The sequence below is a fragment of the Lithobates pipiens genome, unplaced genomic scaffold (assembly GCF_037356315.1).
Source record: "Lithobates pipiens isolate NorthernLeopardFrog02 unplaced genomic scaffold, aLitPip1_a1.2 Scaffold_19, whole genome shotgun sequence".
NCBI lineage: Eukaryota > Metazoa > Chordata > Amphibia > Anura > Ranidae > Lithobates > Lithobates pipiens.
Genome location: NW_027507764.1, coordinates 485772581 through 485796438, shown reverse-complemented (window position 1 = coordinate 485796438; position 23858 = coordinate 485772581). Strand labels below are relative to the sequence as shown.

Genomic DNA, 23858 nt, shown 5'->3' with positions numbered 1-23858 from the left:
AAATCATAATGCTTTGACACAGAGTGGTTCTAAAAACCCTTTACAAGTGAGGTTAAATGAACATATTAACAACATTAGAGAGCACTCTTCATCTGGCCCAAATATTGGAGTCCACAAGGGCACTGTAATAAATACACTACCCTGTGGAAGAACACTTATATCTCATAAGTCCGGGACGTGCTGGTGAAAATGAAAGTATGTACGTCTATTTCTACATCCATTGATGGAACACACCTGTCACTTTCTACACTGATAATAACCATTAAGATTTTGAAAAAAACAGAGGTTCTTAGTTGGTGCATTGAAAGCACTTGGGGCTATATTATCCCTTTATGATGGAGCACCCCTAAAAATGACCCAAGGTTTCTTAGTTAAGACCATATTCAGCACCCTGTCATTGCACAAAATGTGCCAATGTTTTTGTATCAGTCGTTTCACACTATGATGTTGCACTGAAAAAGTTGTGATGAATGGTATCAGAGGCAGTCTTGGCATTTTTTTTTTTATCATTGTTCATTCAGTGTCACAGTGTCAATTATTGACACTGCAACTTGTTTTTTTAAATGCATTTTAGCTCTGAGGATGGATTTGATACATCCTTTTGAAATGTGATAGTATATAGTCAATTTTGTTGGATTCATTGTGCAGGTTCTGGAATTAATTGAATAATTTGATTCAATAGGTTCCACTAGGTGTCACTCTGGAGATGTTCAAAGAGTGACACCATGTGGACATTTTTTTCTATTTCTGGTGTGTGTAATATATGATGGCCTTATAAGGCCATTTCTGACATTTATCAAAATATGGGGATCTAATGGATGCCATTGGATGGTAGTGGTATTAACTCAAGATCACTCCTTAAAGATGTTGGATAGTGTTGGAGACCAATTGGAATCACAGATTACTCTCACTGAAAGTTATATATTGTTTGGACTTTGCACTGAACTGTATACCAATAATATATTTTGTTTCACTCTATGCAACACATTTTTCACTTATATGGAATTTTCACTGTTTGAGCGTAACAGCTCCAGACTATTTAAAGTCAACTTATAGTTATAATTTTTCTAATCACATATTTGTATATGTAATATCATGTAATGCACAAAACCACAATTATGAAAAATAGCTCAGTAAACACAAAGGGGGTGTATATGCTGTGTAATCAACATATAGTGATAAGATGCTTACCCTATATAAGCACATACAGCATGTACGGTTCAGAAGATAAGATAGCAGTAGTGCCTGGTCAGTCCTGTGAGTGCTGCTTTGCAGAAATGTGAAACTTATATTATATATATATATATATATATATATATATATATATATTTTTTATTACATACAAATCCAAAACAGCTATAGAGGTACACTTGTACGTTTTGTAGCAGAGATAAGTCAACACAACAGCATTTTATTATGTTTTTCAATGGAGTTCAGCCTGTCTTTCTCAAGACACTGAAACATAACTGTGTTTAGAACAATAAATCCAAACTCCCACCAATCCACAACATCCCCTAGTGATCACGCAGTGTAAGGACACATACAGGGCTAGGAATAAATCACTATAAACTGCCAAAACCACAACAAGAACAGCAAAATGTGGCATTATGGCTGAAATATAAGTATACAAATGTAGCTAATGCATACAAATTGGCATATGGAAATAAAGGAGAATACCTGTAGCACTCACAATTCGCTGCCTGTGCCCATGGTAAACACTAGGCAGGAATAGACAACCCATAATTTGCAACATGACATAATAAAGTAACAAGAGATGTGGTAGGGCAATACAATAGCTGCAAATGAAAGAAAACAGACCAAAAAGATTGGATGTGAAAACCAAATGATAGCAACCAATAGTAACAGGAGCTGACACCAATGTGGCCACCCAGTGCAATGATGTGCAGCAGTCTGTACCATAACTAGGGGAAAGTAGTGCTCTGATCAGTCTGGTTCAGCTGTCAAAGTAATTACAGCAATGCAATTAACAAAATGAGAAAATACATACAAAGAAACCAGACAAGGCAGTGCCAACAATAAGGTCCATAAATAAAGTAATCACATTAAAGTACATGCAAAAAATGAAAGTGGAAGGTAGGGCAAAATGTGCACGACCTTCACATATGGGACAGCGGCAGACAAAATAATTGTAAATAATAAAAAAATGTAAATATATATATTATGTATATACATTTTATTTAGATGTCAGTTGTACTTACCTGTGATTGGTTAAATGCTGTTTTCAACAGTCCTGGCACAAGTAGGTACCTATAAAAGAAAGAAAATGTGTCATTAATTCATGCAGTCAGCAGGAAATAAAGAGGAAAGCACATCCCACCCTTCCTCCCTTGTCAAAGGTCGAGTTATAGAGGTTTTGTCCCTTTCTTCTGAAAGCGGACTTTGAGTTGTATTAGCTTGATCTTGCAATAGCTGAGCTAAATATGCAGTTTTAAAGAGTGATATTACATTATATGTTGTTTATAAATCTTAATATCTATAATAAAGGGCCACAGCCAATTGAATCCACAAAGAACAAACGGAGTCCAGTGTTATATATTTTACATAATATAGTGTAACAAACAATACTGCGCTATAATCAACTTCCTATTAACGTGCACAAGTGGTGCACATTAATAGAAAGTTGATTATAGTGCACTATTGTTTGTTATACTAGTTTTTGAGGTGTCAGAACACCATGACCCCTTTCACACTGAGGCGTTTTTCAGGCGATACAGAGCTAAAAATAGCACATGTATAGCGCCTGAAAAAACCTGGTCCCTTTCACTCCAGTGAAACTGGAACAGTGCGCTGGCAGGACGGTAAAAAAAAGTCCTGCAAGCAGCATCTTTGGAGCCGTCAAGGAGCCATGTATTCACTGCTCCTAAACTGCTCCTACCCATTGAAATCAATGGGGCAGCGCGAATATACCGCTGGCAAAGTGCCGTTTTGCAGGTGGTTTTAACCTTTTTTCAGCCGCTAGCGGGGGTTAAAACCGCCCCGCTAGTGGCCGAATACCGCCGCTAAAATGACGGTAATAGCACCGCTTTACCGCTGATGCCACACCCGCCCCAGTATGCAAGGGACCTAAGAGAATGGTTGCAGCTTAATTATTTAGGTATTTCCTATTTTACACTATTATTATTTTACATATTATCACATCAGTGCTTAGGTACACTTTTTTATACTATATATTTTACATAATAAAAACAATGGTAAAGTGGCGCTAAAAATAAGCTTGGTGTGAAAGCCGTTTGAGCCATGAGTTTTATTATTATTATTCTTATACAAGATTTATGTCATAGCAACAGCTTCACAAAATTAGGGAAGACAGTACAGTTTCAGTACAGTTTCATATTTTTATAGATATTGAGGTGTGACTCTTTAATAGTCCTGTGGGCAAAATATTTTTTTCTCTGTGTTGTGCATACATTAAATTTAAAACGAATATCCAGTTTGTACTTTCCCCACTTTTCTGGAATTTTCCAATAAACCTAATATTAAAAATGGAACAACTGTGGAGCTTTTCTCCAGTTACCAATCTGATTCTTAGGTTCTGAAAGATAAAGCCTAACTGTCTGCTATATGCAACAATTGGAATTATGCTGATTATAACTCAGTATTTTTTTTTATTAAGCTTTGTTATGTCAAATTAATTCAGAATTACCTTTAGAATTACAATAAAAACACAATATAAACATTGCAAATCAGGAAAGCAAATACTCTTAATTTAAACCAGTTTGAACATTACTGTCCTTATTAAATACACACACACACACACACACACACACAATATAAATATATATATATATATATATATATATATATATATATATATATATATATATTTTTTTTTTTTTTTTTTTTTTTTTTTTTCTATTTCTCTTTGCAGCTGCTGTCTCATATCATCCAGGTGGTCTTGGCTTCTCACTTCCCTGTTGATTTCACTCCTGAGGTTCAGGCTGCCTGGGACAAATTCCGTGCTATAGTTTCTAAAGTCCTCACCTCCAAGTACAGATAAATCCATCTGGCCAGATCAGCAATTAAAGAAAGTATAACAATGTGCAATTGGGAGTGGGCCCATTTCAATTACAACCTAGTTGCAATGGTTTTTGAAGAGTACTTACTTGTGCATATTGTCCATCATTTATATATCTGGTGTGCTCTTGAATAAAGCCCAATATATTTTTAGTTTCTGCCTCAACTGTTTCATTATTATGTTTGGTTCTTGATGATTTGACATTACAAATAGTGTATGTGGTAATTGTTGTGTCTTTTAAAAAAAAAAAAAATCAAACCAGGTTGGGTAATTAAAAAAAAAAATAGCATCTGCCCAATCAAATACTGTATTTAGAGTGAGCATGGGTTTTAAAGACTGGTATTCATTTTTCACAGACTTAACACACGCATAAACATTTAACTCTCCAGTGTCTTTTGTTTTTTTGATACAGTAGTTATGGGTTCAAATGCTTTTTTTTCCGTAAGGTTTTTTTTTTTCAAATACAAGAGAACAAGCAATATGAGGTATATTACAGAAACACATAATACAAGTATGGCATTAGGCATGGTATGGTAACATCATAACTTTTAGGCTATTGACATCAATATATCATCTAACAGTAAGATAGTGACAGAGAACCCTAGTTCCAAGGAATCAAGAAATTGTTGGTTTGCATAGATTCTGAGAATGTTCTGAGCATTTGGGACTGGTTATAAATTGTAAATTGTAATATTGTATTTGTATCTAAGTCGAGGTGTCATGAATAAGATTCAAATTGTATGGAGGGTTTTATGTCGAGGTCAGAGCGTACGTTTCTGTATAACTAAAAGGATATTCAGGCGTCTGGGGGTGAGTATAAGAAGGGGAGGGGGGTTGTTATAAGGAAGATGGGAGAGGAAGAGATTGATACAGGTAGGTGGGGGTGGGAGCAAGTGATAGGATTACTATGGTAGAGAGAGGGGCTGGTTGGTTGTGCTCCCCTCTATTTGTCCTGAAAACCATTATCAGCTGTCACCTTATTTTGGTGACAGCTGTCATGGTTGTGGCTAATTTATGCTAACCCCTGGGTGCAAATTCGTACTAATGACATCCTCTCTGTATATTTTCCCCTAGAACGTTGGACATGCCAAGGCTGCACACTTCCCCTGGGACTGTGGCACTATTACCCTTGCCCTTGGAAGCATTGGCTATTCTCCTAAGGGCGGACCCGGGGGTTACATAGTTAGTAAGGTTGAATAAAGACACCAGTCCATCCAGTTCAACCTGAGTGAGTGTCTACAATTGTCCCTATCCCTGTACATTGCACACTCACATTGGTCCCTACCCTCAAGGAGCCCACAATCCAAGGTCCCCATTCATATACTGGGGCCAATTTTGGACAGAAGCCAATTAAGCTACCTGCATGTCTTTGGAGTGTGGGAGGAAACTGGAGTACCCGGAGGAAACCCACGCAGGCACAGGGAGAACATGCAAACTCCAGGCAGGTAGTGTCATGGTTGGGACAGCTGTCTTAGATGGGAATTCTGCTTTGCATTGAGATATTTTCTCTTACTTCCTACTCCATCTCTGAGACAGGTAATTGAGTCAAATTTCCTCAGTAAGATTCCGACATCAAAAAATAAACTGTTACAGATTTTAAACCTTCCCTAATCAATACAAAAATTAAAAATTGTAAAAATTGTTACATATACACTTTAATTGTAAAGTATGCAGTATAAAATATGCCTAGAGCAACATGCATTTACACCTATTTCTGAAAAGATTTATTAAAATTGTTTAACTTATAACAAAGGCAACAGAAAAGTCTGAGTTTTGTGAAGAGCTTTCTTTAAGTTGGCCATACACTATATCTGTACAATCGGCTTCAGATTTACTAATATAAGGAAAATATAATTAAAATGTATTCTGTTTTTTTTTCTCTGGACCATCGGACGCCATGATTGACAATGGATTTACATCGCGGGACACAAAAGCTGCTGGCGTTTTTACTTTTTTGACACTTTTTTGGTGAATGGGTAGGGTTACAATGTACCATTCACATAGGGGGGAGCCAGGATTTGGAGGCCCCCCTTTGTTAAAGGGGGCTTCCAGATTCTGATAAGCCCCCCGCCCACAGACCCCCACAACCACCGGGCAAGGGTTGTGGGGATAAGTCCCTTGTCCCCATCAACATGGCACCCTCCCCATGTTGAGGGCATGTGGTCAGGTACAGTTCAGGAGGGGAGGCGCTCTCTTATCCCCCTTTTCCTATGGCCTGCTAGATTGCATGCTTGGATAAGGGTCTGGTATGGATTTTGGGGGGAGCCCCCACGCCATTTTTTTTACATTTTGGCACGGGGTTCTCCTTAAACTTCATACCAGACCTGAAGAGCCACTCCATTTAAAAAAAAAAAAAAGTCAATGATTTTTTATGTATATTGCCAGGATCCAGCAATACATTACAGCCGCAAGCAATTTAAAAAAATTTCCTTTAGAAATGTCATTTTGCTGCGTTACTGTTATAAACATGTGAAATATGCCCTACTTTGCAGGCAGACTAAGGGGACCCCCAGGCATAATATTTAAAGGAATATTTCATTTTGATTGTTTCAGAATTATTAAAATCACTGCTCCTGAAAAAAACTTTAGTTTTTGCATTGATATATGTCCCCTGGGGTAGTACCTGGGGTTCCCATACACTTTTTATGGCAATAATTTGCATATAAGCCTTTAAAATGAGCACTATTGATTTTTCATGTTTGTGTCCCATAAACTTTAACGATATTCGCACAAATTTTTTTCCTGTTTGCGGTGTTTTCTGGTGCGAACCGAATGAGTTAGATTAAGCGGGCAGGTTATTCAGTTAGTGGCATAGTGGCAGTGTATTTGATTTCATATATATATATATATATATATATATATATATATATATATATATATATATATTGTAATATTGGGGGTTGTTAAACTCAAGTGTAGCACTCACTAGCGAGACCAATCCACACCAGAAACTCAATTTCAGGGCTTTTTGACCCACTTTTATTAAAAAAGAAAAAGAAAATGTCCATCAATAGCTCCCACGTAGGGGTTTCAATTTCACAGCAGTCGTAAACGAAAAATACCAAGCCACCTGGCTCTGTGGTCAGCAGTATTGCCATTTAGGCTTTACCCTTCAGCCCTCTTGGCCATATAACAGAGATCACGGACTGTACCTCTTTTACTCTTCCTCACTGCTCATCACACAGCTTTGGGCCCTGACTACACCATGCAGACATGCATGCTTCTCCCTTGCTTGCCTGGACTCCTCGGGAGGGTGGAGCCCAGAACCATGCTCAGGTGTCTAGAAATAGACCAACACACACCTGACCAGTCAGTGTGCTGGTGAATCCCAAAATCTGGACCCAGGACTAGGGATTTCATCCCACCCGGATCACTAAGAAATCCCCGGGCTCCAGATCCCAAAACAGATTTTAGTAAATAATGAGGAAACTGAAAAGTCAGTTTCCTCCTAACATTGCAAGCTCCCTGGAGCCCCTCAACCTGCCTGGTTGAAAATGCTGGGTCCATACACTGGTGGGGTGCCACACTACCACAATATATATATATATATATATATATATATATATATATATATATATATATATATATACATATACATACATCCTATTCCCTCTCAAACACTACAGTCACCATCTGACTCTATACTACACTCTCTAACCCACATCTTCAATCTCTCCCTCACCTCTGGCATTTTCCCCAATGCTCTAAAACATGCACTGGTCACCCCCATACTTAAAAAGCCATCCTTGGACCCTACCAATCCCAACAACCTATGCCCTATCTCCTTGTTCCCTTTCTCCTCTAAACTCCTCGAGCGCCTGGTTTACAACCAACTGAGTGACTACCTCATCAAAAACAACCTTCTTGATCCCCTTCAATCTGGATTTCGCCCTCAACACTCAACAGAAACTGCTCTTTTAAAACTCACAAATGACCTACTAACTGCTAAAACCAACGGACACTACTCTGTACTCCTACTTCTGGACCTTTCAGCTGCCTTTAACACGGTTGACCACCCTCTCCTCCTCAAAAAACTTTACTCCCTTGGTCTCCGTGACTGTGCTCTTCAGTGGCTCTCATCCTATCTATCCCAACGCACCTTCAGTGTCACTTACAATTCTACTTCCTCCACTCCTCTTCCCCTCTCTGTCGGAGTCCCCCAAGGTTCTGTTCTCGGACCTCTTTTATTTTCAGTCTACACCTCTTCCCTGGGTCAGCTGATAGCCTCTCACGGCTTTCAATATCATTTCTACGCTGACGACACTCAAATCTATCTCTCCACCCCTCAACTTACTCAATCAGTCTCCTCACGCATCACCAACTTACTAACAGACATATCTGTATGGATGTCACAACACTTCCTTAAACTCAACTTGTCCAAAACCGAACTTATAATATTTCCTCCCCAACGCGCCTCTTCCCCTGACTTCTCTGTCAAGAGCAATGGCACAACCATCCACCCATCCCCCCATGTCCGGGTGCTAGGTGTTATCCTGGACTCTGAACTCTCCTTTCAGCCCCACATCCAATCACTTTCCAAAGCTTGCCGCCTCAACCTCCGAAACATCTCTAAACTACGCCCCTTTCTAACCAATGAAACCACAAAGCTCCTGATTCACTCCCTGGTTATCTCTCGCCTTGATTACTGCAACTCCCTCCTCATTGGTTCACCTTTAAATAGACTATCCCCCCTTCAGTCCATCATGAATGCTGCTGCCAGACTCATACACCTTACAAACCGCACAGTGTCTGCTACCCCTCTCTGCCAATCCCTCCATTGGTTGCCACTTGCCCAACGAATTAAATTCAAAGTACTAACACTTACTTACAAAGCCATCCACAACTCTGCCCCCAGCTACATCTCTAGCCTAGTCTCCAAATACCAACCTATTCGCCCACTTCGTTCCTCCCAGGACCTCCTGCTCTCTAGCTCCCTCATCACCTCCTCCCATATCCGCCTACAGGACTTCTCCCGAGCCTCGCCCACCCTCTGGAACTCACTACCCCAATCTGTCAGACTGTCTCCAAATTTATCCACTTTCAGGCGATCCCTGAAAACCTTCCTCTTCAGAGAAGCCTATCCTGCCTCCATCTAAGAACTTCACTATTCTCTCCATTAGCTCATCCCCCACAGCTATTACCCTTTTGTATAACTTGACCCTCCCTCCTAGATTGTAAGCTCTAACGAGCAGGGCCCTCTGATTCCCCTTGTCTTGAATTGTATTGCATTGTACTGTCTACCCCAATGTTGTAAAGCGCTGCGTAAATTGTCGGCGCTATATAAATCCTGTATAATAATAATAATAATACATACACACACACAGTATATATTAGAGGTGTCTTCACTGGCCTCACAATTTGATTATCATGTCAACGATTCTATTCGATTCCGCAATGCATCACGATTACAGCACAATTGCGCATGGTTTTAATAAAAAAAAATTCAAGTAGTCAGGAGGACTCCATTTTTTAAAATTCTATCTGTTCTTAAAAAAAAAAACACAACACTTTCTGCATGTAGCAAAGTCTAAACACCGCATACAACAACTTAAAGGATCCCCAGGCTCTCCCCAAAATACTAAAGGAGATGGTCAGAGACTGCAGACCTACTACAGGAGATGATCAGAGACTGCAGACATACTACAGGAGATGATCAGGGACTGCAGACACGATACAGGAGATGATCAGAGACTGTGGACATGATACAGGAGATGATCAGAGACTGTGGACATGATAGAGGAGATGATTAGAGACTGGAGACATGATACAAGAGATGGTCAGAGACTGCAGACAATGATCCAAGAGATGATCAGAGACTGCGTACTTTATACAGGAGATGGTCAGAGACTGCAGACATGATACAGGAGATAAGAGACTGTGGACAATAATTGTGACACAACCTGACAGATGGTCAGACTGGTAAGAGAAAGCAATACACATAGTGTGTGTCACCCCCAGCATCATACTGGGAATAATAAAATCAGATGTTTGTGTTTTTAATGGTGTCATATGTCCCCACCAGAGCTGTCATCACATTCAGGAAGATATCACAACATTCCTCCTGTCTATATTTCTCCTCCATACAGCCCAGTCCCCTGCAGTGGCAATGACATTACTCATCAGATTCCACTACATGCCCGGACCCCCCCACTGTGTCTCCGGATCACAACTTCCCCCTCTGTACTCACATGCTGCTCTATCAGTGCCGGTGGCCGTTCTGCTGGCCCCGGCTTCCAGTCACCCTGGTAACGCTGTAAACATTGAGTGATAGGAAGGGGGCTGTAATGAGAAGGGCGATCTGCCTGCTCACCATCCCCTGATCTCCATTTCAGTGGCCGCTGTTGGAGAATCTTACAGAACACCAGTGTTCTCACGTCTCTCCTGACGTCAGCAGGGAATTCTCAGGCCCGTCCACTAACTGTAGCTATCAGAGATTCAGAAGAGAGGTGGGCGGGGCTGACATCAGGAGAGTGGAGAGAGGTGGGCCGGACTGACGTCAGGAGAGATGAGATGTGATAGGATAGAGGCGGGCCGGGCAGTCACATGAGTGGCATATACACAAACTGAGAAATGAGGTAACGCACAGAGCGCTCTCCCAGGAGGGGCGGGTGGAGCAATAGATTTTCCCGGTCGCATGCATCGATGCCGCATTGGGGACACCCGAATCGCAATTCATCGATGCTGCGATTAATTTCAGCACCCCTAATATATCTATATACTCTGCATCCAGTGTAGCCTATATCTACAGTGCATTTGGTGGTGTACTGTTTCTAATACACTTCAGACGGTGTAATATATATTATATAGTGGCGGTAGGACCCTGTGCTACCTGGAGGATTGCTGGTTTACACCAGATTTTGGAGAGAAATTCACACTGATTGCACAGCTGTGTGCTGGCCTATTTAGTTTTGACCTGGCTATGGCTCAGGGTTCCACCCAACAGACAGGAAGTCTGTGCATGGGAGTCAGGTGGACTCCCATTCCTCTGAGAGGAGTCAGAGGCTGCATGGGTGCAGCCAGAGCATGCATGTCCACGGGAGGCAGACGTACTTGGTGACAGAGCAGCAAGACGCTGATCAGGAGTGATCTAGTAGAAAGCTTAACTCTAGGAAACTCTTTTGGGTCTGAGGAGCAGATCTAAGGCCTAGGCTAAAGGCCTGAATCAGCCGTATGGGAAGAATGTAAGCCAGGAGACTAAAGTATTGAGTGTGCAAGATACAGTAATGGTGGAATCCCCCTGCGTGGGTACTGATGTCTTTGTAAACTTTTTTGTGCTTTAAAATAAAAGTGGGCTACCAGGCACTTAAAAATACAGTTTTGTACTGGCATACTCACTGGAAAACGGACCTACCGTTTGAGTCTGATAACCCCAATCGTACAATATATACTCTGCATCCAGTGATCCAGTGTAGCCTATACCAGTGAAACTGTGAGGTCACCATTTCCTGGTGCTGGACAACGTGTTGCTGGGGCTTCATTCAGAGAAAGAGCGGTGGAGAAGGTGGCTGGCTGACCGATGCCTTTACACATTTTTTCAGTCCTCAGCGCCAAGGTCTAATCGGTTCAAGAGACCATCACCAGCATCTGCATTATATGGTGCAGGAATATCTAGGGGCAAGAGCAGACTTGGACACCTTCCCAGCAAAACATCCACTGGGTTACTGGGTCTTGAGGATGGACCACTGGCCAGAACTTGCTCAATATGCAATCGAGCCTGTCCTGCATCCAACATGCTTTCTGAACGCACGTTAAGTGCTGCTGGAGGGTAACAGATCAAAGAGTGCACCTGTTCATAGACTTCGTTAATAGGCTCACATTCATAAAAATGAATCAGTCTTGGATCAGCAGCTATCAAGCACCTGATGCTAATGTAACTGAATTGTTGCCATAGCAGAGGTGAGGCAAATTCTTCCAATGGGCACGCTTATTTTGATGACAGCTATCTCAGATGTAAGTTCTCACTAATTTGGAGAGATTGCCTCTCTGATACAGGCAGTGAACTGAAATCTCCATAACCACAAGCCGACCAGCTGCCGTCATTATGCTGCGGCAGGTCGGCTCATTCCTATAAATAGCTGTATGTTGGCCCTTTAAACAGCTATAGCGGGGAAATTATGTGCGTGGCCAGCGGGCACGATGTCTGCCAGCCATGCGTGATCATGGGCATTTGTGTTTGTAAACACACAAATCCCTGTTCTGACAGGAGAGGAGAGAAGAGACAGATTGTCTGTTCCTTAAAGTTAGGAACAGTGATATGTCTCCTCCTCTAGGCAGTCACATCCCCCCACAGTTATAAACACTCGCTAGGGAACACATTTAACCCCTTGATCGCCCAATAGTGTTAACCCCTTCCCTACTAGTGACATTTACACAGTGCATTTTTATAGCACTGATTGCTGTATAAATGTCAATATACCCAAAAATGTGTCTGTACACCGCAATGTCGCAATCCTGCAAAAAAAAATAATTAAAAAAAATATAATAAAAAAAAATGGCAGATTGCCGCCATTACTAGTAAAAAATGCCATAAATCATTCCCCATTTTGTAGACGCTATAACTTTTGCACAAACCAATATACGCTTATTGCAATATTTTTTACCAAAAATATGTAGACCTTTTTTTGGGGATATTTATTATAGCAAAAAGTATCAAATATTGTTTATTTTTTTCTTCAAAATTGTCGCTCTATTTTGTTTGTAGTGCAAAAAATAAAAAGCCACAGAGGTGATCAAATACCACCAAAAGAAAGCTCTATTTGTGGGGGAAAAAAAGCTGTCAATTTTGTTTGGGTACAGTGTCGCACGACCGCACAATTTTCATTGACAGTTAAACCAACGCAGTGCCGTATCGCAAAAAATGGCCTGGCCATTAAGGGGGAATTCATCTGGGGCTGAAGTGGTTAAAAGGAACGCAGGTATAAATATTTTTTTTGTATGGATTTGAACCCTTCCCTGTTCTACATTATAAAGATGGCATGTGGATATTGTGTTACATGACACCACCTCCCAAATAGCCAATAGAGTCTTGGAAACATGACATTAAAGGTGCCCACAATATGTACAAACTACTTAAAATAACAAAGATTTATTCATATACAGTTTAAAATCCATATACTGTATACTCTGTCATATGACATGACAGCACAACATAAAAAATGTATCCTGCACAGATTGTATCGGCAGGGATACATCCTCCCTGTTTATGAAATTACCCCCTACGTATCCCAAGCTAAAGAATACATGGATACATATACCAATACATTGGTTGACATAAAGATTCAACAATAAGAGAATAAGCTGGGATGTTCAATGGACCCAAAACCTCAATGTATTTCATGGGAGAATCTTCAGGGGGATATAGGAAGACCAAAATGTTTGCGATTAATTATACACCAGTAACAAAATAAACAAATGAATAACAAAACGTATATAAATAATAATATTGATAATAACGTTTGCTACCTGTGCAACAGTGAACCCACAAAAACAATCGGTGCTAAACCAGGGAAATCCCTGGAGGATGAGCATGGGGACAAACAGAGGGTAATACTAGGGGAGACATACATGATATGGCCTCTAAAGCATGTATACCATGAATAGGTGTGCAGTTATTTTCTAAGGGAGATAAATATATGCCCCGCCGCTATCAAAATCATTAATTGAAACAATGCACTTACTCAAAACTAGGGGCAATATACCAATCCTAAAATTCATAGGGTCATAGCTTTAATATACCTATATATGAAAATCAAGTTGCATGGGGTATTTTGAGGATGGCCAGGTGTAGTTAGGATGGCGAGGGACCTGGGGTGAGCTGCCCTGACTCTTTTTCTCGGGCCTGTGACCTGATCCCCATATAGAGGAAGGAGTGTGTTAGGTGTATGGGTAGGGTGCAGCGTGATGCACTGGTGACAAAGAATACACTCAGGGGCGGAGGTAGATGAAAATGGTATATTGTGAGCACTCCAACAATGTACAAACAGGCCAGCTAGGAAGGCACAGCCCACCGGAGCCGCATACAAACAGTAGTAGAGGGTCGAGAGCCTGGACTAATGCCTACAAATTCTGCAGTGAGGCCTGGCTGTTCTACACCCAAACAGGAGACCTCCTTAGAGTAGATGATATAGTCTCTTCACTTTTTCTAATTCTCAGGACAGGCACCTTTCCCTGAGGCTAAGCACTGTCCCTGTCAGATGGAGAATTTGTCCCTTCACTAACTACTCACATAGAGCCCCCCAAACCCAGGAGCAGGAGTTTTAAAAAAAACTCTGGCTGACCCTCTCATTCCTTTCATAGGTTCACTGGTGCACAGATAGCAAACTTTGTTTATTGTTGCTTACACATTGTTATTCATTGGTTTAATTTGTTTATTTATTTATTGACACAGTACCCTATTTAACCACTTCCCACCCGGCCAATGCACATATACGGCCAGGTGGGAGCCGTCTACTTCTGATAGGACATTCAGGAACGTCCTTCAGAAGGAGCGGGATCGCACGCGCGCGTGCCCGCACAGCGGCGCGATCCCGATGTGCTCGTGTCACCCGGACACGGCGCATCTCAGATCGGCAGGAGGGCACTGTGATTGGCCCTCCTGATCACATGACAGCCGTGTCCAATCACGGCTGTCATGTGATGTAAACAAACAGCCAGTTGCTAGGCAATCGGTTCCTCCTCTCCTCACACAGAAGTCATCGCTGAGGAGAGGAGAGCAGATTGCTGCAGCCGGCTGGTGATCAGTGAGTATGAGCTGTTTTTACAGCTTTTTACTCACTGATCACCAGTCTAGTGTAAACACACAACACACCACACAGTATAAACACAATGTCCCCACATATGTCCCCAAAACACACATGTCCCCAAAACATACATGTCCCCAAATAATAAAAACATGACCCCCACATATGTCCCACTAAAATCACATGTCCCAATGATTATCTGCACACATATGTACGTGATCACCTGCACACATATGTACATGATCATTTGCGTACATATGTCCGTGATCACACAAACCAATTATTATACACTTAACGGAATTTTTTTTACCAAAAACATGTAGCAGAATACATTTTGGCTTAAATTTATGACAAAATTTGATTTTATTGGATTTCTTTTAAAATAGAAAAAAGAAAATATAGTTTAAGCTGCTAATGCACTATACAATTTGATTGTGCAATCTCCTTTAGATTTACCAATACTACATAATATGGAGACAAAACTAAAGAATCCATTCAAATAGTATCAAATCACGCAGACTCTTGCACTACACAGTAGTAGGTAGTTCCTAAAGATATTGTACAATCAGATTGTACAGTGTATGGCCACGTACACACGATCGGAACTTCCGACAACAAATGTTTTATGTGAGATTTTTGGTCGGAAATTCCGACTGTGTGTAGGCTCCATCGGACATTTACCATTGGAATTTCCGACAACAGATGTTTGAGAGCTGGAACCCAAATTTTCCGACAACAAAATCTGTTGTCGTAAATTCCGAGCATGTGTACACAATTCCGACACACAAAATTCCACGCATGCTCGAAATCAAGCAGAAGAGCCGCACTGGCTATTGAACTTAATTTTTCACGGCTCGTCGTACGTGTTGTGTCTTGGCGATCGTAATTTACAACAACATTTGTGCGACCGTATGTATGCAAGACAAGTTTGAGCCAACATCCCTCGTAAAAAAATCCATGGTTTTGTTGTCGGAATTTACGATCGTGTGTTCACGGCATTTCCGTATATTCAATGATCTAATGTTTCAACACGACTAGTTATGTTTTTGGTTTAAAGACAGTAGGAAAACTTATTTGTTTTGAGTTTTTACCCTATACACACAGACACATACTATATTTGGAAAATATCTTCATGGTCCGGTTTCTGCATAAACAGGCTGTTGGTTGGGCAAAAAGATGCTAGGGGATCTACACAAAGATCCATACATCATGTTGCTGATTGTTAGTAAAATTATTTCATGTATAACGAAATGTTCCAGATTGCAGCCTTCACTACCAAATGGCTGGGTTTTATTTGCTGCTACCCCTATAGAATGTGTGCATTCTTGAGTGTGGTATCACCCAGTCTTGGTCTTAACATCAATTACAACCAAAGCAGACCAGCTGTAGTCATTATTATGGTATTTTGACAGCTGCAGGTGGCAGCTGTCAGAATTGAATAATTGCCTGAGTAGAATATTTTAGAGATCTATGTGTGTATGGCTAGTTTTAGTCTAGCCAATCAAATTTGCTAGAAAAAAAGGTGGCCCACAACGGTAGGTCTAGGGGCAAAAAAGTATAAAGCCAGAGTTTGTATTTTTTTATATTTTTTTCAATTTTTAGATTGAGTGGATTGTTATGGTGGATGCACATCTAAGCATATTATTTAAATTTGTTTTGCACAGAAAGTGATAAACAGTATGTTTATCAATTTAAAAAAATAGTGATGGGCATATTTATGTTTCAAATTGTACTAATTAATGTGTGAAACGCATACTAGTGTGAGCTAGCGGCATAATTGGACACAAGAGGGCAGCGCAGGAGTATGACAGTGAATAGTGAAGAAATTAAATGTGTATAGCCACTCCCAAAGATGGAGAGAGACATGTCAGAGACAGAACAAGAGTTTCAGAGCAGGCAGAAAAGATCATTTGCTTTTATTGTGAAAGGCTTGATAATATGAAAAGACAATGGTAAAAATTTCAGAGAGATTCACAAATAAAAAATTATGGGGAAAAGAATGACAAAGCAACTTCTGTACGATTTGCTCACCCATGTCCAAATAAAAGTATGACTGAGCTTTCTTATGCCCCTAGAGTGAAACATATCAGTAAATTGACTGTCAGCTCTAGTCGTTTAAATTATATGGAATGTTTTATTATTGACAGAGAAAGTTTATATCCATGGCTCCCAATTGTCCCTGATTTCAAGGTGTGTCCTATGCCTACATACTAATCCATGTCCCTCATTCCCATCTCAGGAAGTTGGGAAGTATGTATTACCATCACCAAAATTGGAATTAAATCAAAATGTATCTTCTCTAACATTAAAAAAAACACTGTTCCTATTTTATTGGACGATAGTAGAAGAACACATGTACAAGACTTACTGTGTGGCAAAAATATAACATTTTGTATTGATATTGAGGCATAATTGAGTGTGATAAGAGAAAAAAAAAACACATGTGTGAAACCAAAATATCCTGAATGCAATATAGTGGGTTTCAATGTTAAAGGTAATTCCAATGCAAAGGACGTTTTTTTTGTTTTGTTTTTTCATTGAAAAGATGTTTATTGATATGTTCAACAGCATACAAAGAGATAAAGTGAGCAAGAATAAAGAAAAATATAAAATAACAATAAGAAGCAAGAATAAAAGAAGCACATGACCATATTGATTGTACTTATGCATCCATAATTGTCTGAAGCTCAGCAGTTCATATCTACAGTAAGGATGAGGCGAAAACCCCTCCAGTTCAGTTCGCACCAGAACCTGCGAACAGACCTAAACTTCGTGTGAACTTTAGAACCCTATTAAAGTCTATGGGACTCGAACGTTCAAAATCTAAAGTGCTCATTTTAAAGGCTAATATGCAAGTTATTGTCCTAAAAAGTGTTTGAGGACCTGGGTCCTGCCCCAGGGGACATGCATCAATGAAAAAAAAAAAGTTTCTAAAAAAGCAGTTTTTTCGGGAGCAGTGATTTCAATAATGCTTAAAGTGAAACAATAAAAGTGTAATATTCCTTTAAATTACCACCTGTGGGGTGTGTATAGTATGCCTGTAAAGGGGCACATGTTTCCCCTGCTTAGAACTGTCCCTGCACAAAGTGTAATTTCTGCAGGAAAAAAAGTTATTTAAAATCACTCGCGGCTATAATGAATTGTCGGCTCCCAATAATACAGAGAACAGTCATTGAAAGTCATTGATAAAAAAATAAAAATAAAAAAAAAAAAGCGTGGGGTTCCTCCAAATTCAATTACCAGACCCTTCAGGTCTGGTATGGATATTAAGGGGAACCCCGCGTCAAAAAAAAAAATGATGTGGGGTTCCCCCTAAGGCTTGATTCACATCAATTTTTTGTACTTTTTGCAGATTTGCTCTACAGAATGTGTTCTGGGAAACCATGTTAAATGGGCTGTAGTGCAAATCTGCAAAATGTAAAGCACTAAAAATGCATAGGTGTGAATCAAGCCTCAATATCCATACCAGACCCTTCAGGTCTGGTATGGATTTTAAGGGGAACTCCACCCCAAATTTAAAAAAAATGGTGTGGAGTTTCCCCTAAAAATCCATACCAGACCCTTTATCCGAGCACGCAACTTGGCAGGCCATAGGAAAAGAGGGGGGATGAGAGAGCGCCCCCCCTCCTGAACCATACCAGGCCACATGCCCTCAACATTGGGAGGATGCTTTGCGGGTCACAGACCCCTCAAAGCACCTTGTCCCCATGTTGATGGGGACAAGGGCCTCATCCCCACAACCCTGGCCAGTGGTTGTGGGGGTCTGCGGGTGGGGGCTTATCAGAATCTGGAAGCCCCCTTTAACAAGGGGACCCCCAGATCCCAGCCCCCCTGTTTGAAATGGTAAGGGGGTACAAAAGTACCTCTACCATATCACAAAGAAAATGTAAAAGAATGTTAAAAAAGACACACACACCGTTGAAAAAGTCCTTTATTAAAAAAAAATAAAAATAAAATAAAAACATTTTTAAAAAAAGATTCCAGCGGTGGTAATCCACTCTTACTATCCAGCGATGATCATCTCTCCGAGGTCCAGCGATGGCTGATCTGATCCAGTGATGGGTGATCCATCTAGTGCAGTGCAGTCCATCTATCCTCTGTCTCCACTGGCAGAGACACTGCGGGGATCCTGGCAGCCTGACATTTCTTATATGGGGAGGGCGGGGCCACCCATCACCTGACCCCGCCCCTTCTGACGCAAGTGGGGAAGCCTGGCTTCCCCAATGACGTTTGGGTGACCCCGCCCCCCTCTGATGTAATGGAAACCTGCATACTATAGACTCCCCCCAGGTACGAAATTTAAAGGAATATTACACTTTTATTGTTTCACTTTAATCATTATTAAAATCACTTCTCCAGAAAAATCGGGCGTTTTAAAAACTTTTTTTTGCATTGATACATGTCCCCTGGGGCAGGATCGAGGTTCCCAAACACTTTTTAGGACAATAACTTGCATATTAGCCTTTAAAATTAGCACTTTCGATTTTTCCCATAGACTTGTACAGGGTGTTTCACGGCTTTTCGAAACATAAGTTCAACTTGAAACTCGAAGCTCATCCCTAATCTACAGACATTCATGCATTGTTATATTTATGGGTCCAGATTTCCCACATTTTGGCAAATTTATTTCATTTAAGCGAGTTGATTGCTAAGAGTCGTTCAAATGTATAGTGTTGCTGAACTTTTCTGGTTTCTGGTAGGATGTGTGATACCACATATCTCATGGTGTGTGGAAAGGTTTCTAATCCAACGTGTAGCATAGCCATTGTTGGGTTGGGAGGTGTGAGTATTCCCCTAAGGGATGATATATGTTTGAATATTTGATCCAAAAGATGGTTAAGCTGGGACATCCCCAGAACATGTGGAAAAGATGGCCCTTATGCCCACATTTTCTCCAACAAAGAGGTGAGGTGTTAGGAAACATTTTTGCAATCCTGTAGGGGATATATTACCAACGATTAATTATCTTGATCATAGTTTCCCAATGGCTAATACAGTGTGATGCGTTTTGTATAGTTTGGAACGCAAACTTCCATTGATCTTCTGTAGTCGTTGTACACAATTCTGTGTCCCATTTCATATGTGCTGCCAATTTTGTAAACATCTTTTTACTCTGAAGTATGTTGTAATATAGTGATATGCCTTTGCTGTGCAGTGTACCACTAGTGAGGTGTTGCCATACTTGGGTCGGAAGGTGGGTTGTAGGGAGCGGATGTGTGTGCATAAAGTGGGATACAGCAAACATTTGGTGTGGCATATTAAATTCCTTCATTAGACATTCTGCTGTTTTTGGGCAATTATTTTGGAGTAAGTCATGCACCATGTGTATCCCTTGGGAGGGGAATGTTTATATTGGTATATTGGTTTTGATTATGCTTAGAGAAATTTTGAAGACTATTACCTTTCTGTTGTTGAGTTTGCGGGTTAGGAGAAATCTCCAAGCTTGCAGTGATACTTTGATAGTGGGGGGCATATTTCTTATGCTCCAGGGTATCCAACTGTCTCCCACCAGGACCGCTGGTAGGTCTGGTATGGGAGCCAAGGATTTTTCAATTTCTACCCATAGTAGTATATCAGTAGGGGGGAACCAGTGTTTGAGTTAGTCAAGTCTGGTTGCCCACATATAGTCATGGATATCAATTAATCCCGCCCCTCCTGTAATTTTGTGAGGGATTAGGTTAGTACGTGAACATCTTGCTTTTTTTGTACCCCATAGGAGTGTCCATTGGAGGCTAGCGAGGGAAGTGAGGTATTGTGTTGGTATGGGTATTGGAAGCACCCTGCAGATGTAAAGAATTTGTGGTAGAATAAGCATTTTTTTTTTAATCAATAGTTTTTATTAAAGTTTACATTTTTATCAAGACAAATGACAGAAATTATGACTAAATAACAGATCAGTTACAGTAGTTAGATACATAGATAATAGTATCCAAAAATAATAAAAAATATAATATAAAGAAAACCATATTAATTATCTCAATTATAATCGGGATAATGAAGATAACGATCAGGAGGTTATCAATACATCCATTGTGGAGACAATACACAAAAGTAATATCAATATTATCTTCATATATTTATATACTGCCAATTTAAGTAATTCAAAGATGATGAACCTAAATATATTCCCGAACACCCCTATGGGTGCTAAACTGTGTTCGGGACAGTAATAGTAACCTGTCATTTAATAGATACAAAACAAAGATTAAAATATTAGAGCGGGGTAAGTAATTTTTTAATTCAAGTTATCTAGGAACAAAGAACTCGTGCAATGTTTTGGGGACTAGCCCATTTTAACCATGGCTGCCATATTTTATGAGTATGTTCTTTTTTGTGAGGCCGAAGAGCTAGAATCGATTCTAAATGTAATGAGTTTGAGTCGATTCTATCACTTCTTTTATGGAAGGAGGATCGGGATTTTTCCAGTTCCTCGTTATACTGATCCTGGCTGACAGCAAAATATGTGTAAACACATTTCTAAACTGGATAGGATATCGATCAAGATCAATGGATAATAGAGCCAGTGAGGGATTTGGAGGAATGACTGTTTTGATAATTTCAGACATAACTTGAAAGATTTGTTCCCAATACTTTCCAAGTTTAGGGCATGTCCAAAATGTATGCAACATATCACCTTTTTTGCCATGCAATCTCCAACATTTGTCGTCAAATGTGCCGTTGAATTTAGATATTTTCTCAGGAGTAAGATACCAGCGTTGAGTCAATTTAATGGATACTTCCCATAATGTAGAGCAGCATGTGGCTTTATATGTGGTGTTACAAGCTTTTTCCCATTGGTCAACTGTATAGGTGTATCCTAAGTCTTCTTCCCATCTAATTAAAGAGATAGTCTTTGTAAACACACTTTTTTGTTGAAGAAGATTATAGAAAAGAGAGATCCCTTTTTGTTGATGTATGGGGATCTTAAGGAAGGACCAAGCCGATTGGGGAACATTATAGGTCCATGATGGGAGGTTGGAAATGCAATTCTTAGTTCGGATGTAGAGGAATAAATCTGAATTTGGAAATTTAAATTTCTTTTGAAGTGTAGGAAATGGTTTGATCACCCCATTATCAAGTAGATCAGATAGATATTTAATTCCCTTCTCTATCCATGGTGTAAATGAGGTTGTCTTCATGAAATTATGTAGAGTATTTAGCGGAATTTGGACTTTGTTAGGAAGAGGGTGTGAGGAAGTTAGATGCAGAAATCGAACCCAGGATTTAAGTGTCGCTAATATTGTTGGGGAGATGCGAGAAGGTATCTTGGCTCCAAGTGCCATGGAAGGAATCCATATTGATAGATTATTTCCTGGGATCTTAGCAGTTTCCATCTTCCCCCAAATTGTAGATGGAGGAGATAGAAACCATTCCTTAGACTGTGTAAGAACCGAGGCTAAATAATAATCTTAGAAATCCACATAACCTGTTCCTCCAGCTTGACGTTTCTTCACTAAGTTTGAATGAGCAGATCTAGATTTTTTACCTTGCCAGATGAATCTAGAAAACAGAGTCTGAAGGGATTGGAAATATTTTAACGGAATTGGAATCGGGAGAGTTCTAAAAAAGTATAACATTTGTGGAAGGCGAAGCATTTTAAATGCTGCCAAACGTCCCATCCATGAAAATTCATGGGATGCTAGTTTAGTGAGATTTTCTTGGAATGCATTACGAAGTGGAATATAATTATATTGGAACAGTGTTTTACATGAATTTGATAATTGAATACCCAAATATTTAATTGTACTTTCAGTCCATGTATAAGGGAATTTTAATTTAAGATGTTTAGTAGTATTTTCATCTATCCCCAAGTTCAATATACAAGATTTATTTGCGTTAAGCCTGTAATAAGAAACTTTGCTCAACATATTTAGTGTTTCCTGAATTTCCGGTAAGGATTTCACAGGATCAGTAATCATAAGAACAACATCATCTGCAAAAAGGTTGATTTTATGTTCTTGTTCAGCAATGGTAACTCCTAGAATTTTTTTGTTGGACCTAATACTCTCAGCTAGGGGTTCAATAACAAGGTTAAAAATTAGGGGGGATAAGGGGCATCCTTGTTGTGTACCATTTGTTATTGGGAATGGAGGTGATAAAGAATCCGTAGTATACACTCGAGCTGAGGGGACAGAGTACAGGACTAATATTGCTTTGTTGATTTGACCTGTTAAGCCAAATTTAGTCAGAACGGATGACAGGTATCCTCAATGAACTCTATCAAATGCTTTTTCAGCGTCAAGCCACAGAAACAGGGATGGCGATTTGGTGAGTTCTACATGGTGTATTATATTTATCATTCTTCTAGTATCATCCGATGCTTGTCTTCCTTTGGTGAAACCCGATTGATCTCTATGGATAAGAGAGGGTAACAAACTATCTAGTCTTTTGGCTATAAGTTTCGCATACATTTTAACATCTAAATTGAGTAAGGAAATTGGTCTAAAATTTTTAGGTGAAGATGGTTCCTTATCTGGTTTTGGAAGAGTTACAACAAGAGCATTCAGCATTTCATTGGGAAATGAGGAAGAATTGGCTGCTAAATTATAAATGTCACATAGTATAGGTGCTAGAGTACTTTGAATTTTTTTTTTATATTCCCCTGTAAAGAATTCTGGACCAGGTGATTTCAAGTTAGGAAGAATACGGATAGTTTGTAGAATTTCAGGGATAGTAAAGGGAGAATTGAGAAATTCTAATTGTTGTGGGGAAATAGATGGAAGTTTGACACTCTCCAAAAAGGTGTCAATCTCCTCCTGAGAAGGTTGATGGGTATCGCCATCGTTCTTAATGTTATATAAATCATTATAATATGAGCTAAATGCTTCAGCTATTGAACAAGGCTTAAGCAATTTTTCATTAGTGTGAGGATGGTAGAGGAATGGAAGTTTAGTCTTAGATCGATAACCTTTAATGCGTAATGCCATTGTTTTCCCTGCTTTGTTCCCTGTTGCATAAGCAGTAGCTCTGAATTTTTTATAGGATTTCTCATGTGTCTCTAGAAGTAGGGTTCTTAATTCATTACGTAACTGGAAAATTTGTGTTTTAATGAAAGGAGAAGGATCATTTTTATTGTGTTCCTC

General features: G+C 39.9%; 1 protein-coding gene across 3 annotated transcripts in view; it reads right to left on the bottom strand.

Moving 5' to 3' along the window:
- Positions 1-23858, bottom strand: part of RALYL (RALY RNA binding protein like) — a 1540715-nt gene that overhangs the window by 886809 nt on the left and 630048 nt on the right. For all 3 annotated transcript variants that reach the window (XM_077492950.1, XM_077492948.1, XM_077492949.1), the window contains exon 3: positions 2220-2268. The gene's annotated coding sequence lies outside the window, so the exon portion shown is untranslated. The remainder of the gene's footprint in view (positions 1-2219; positions 2269-23858) is intronic.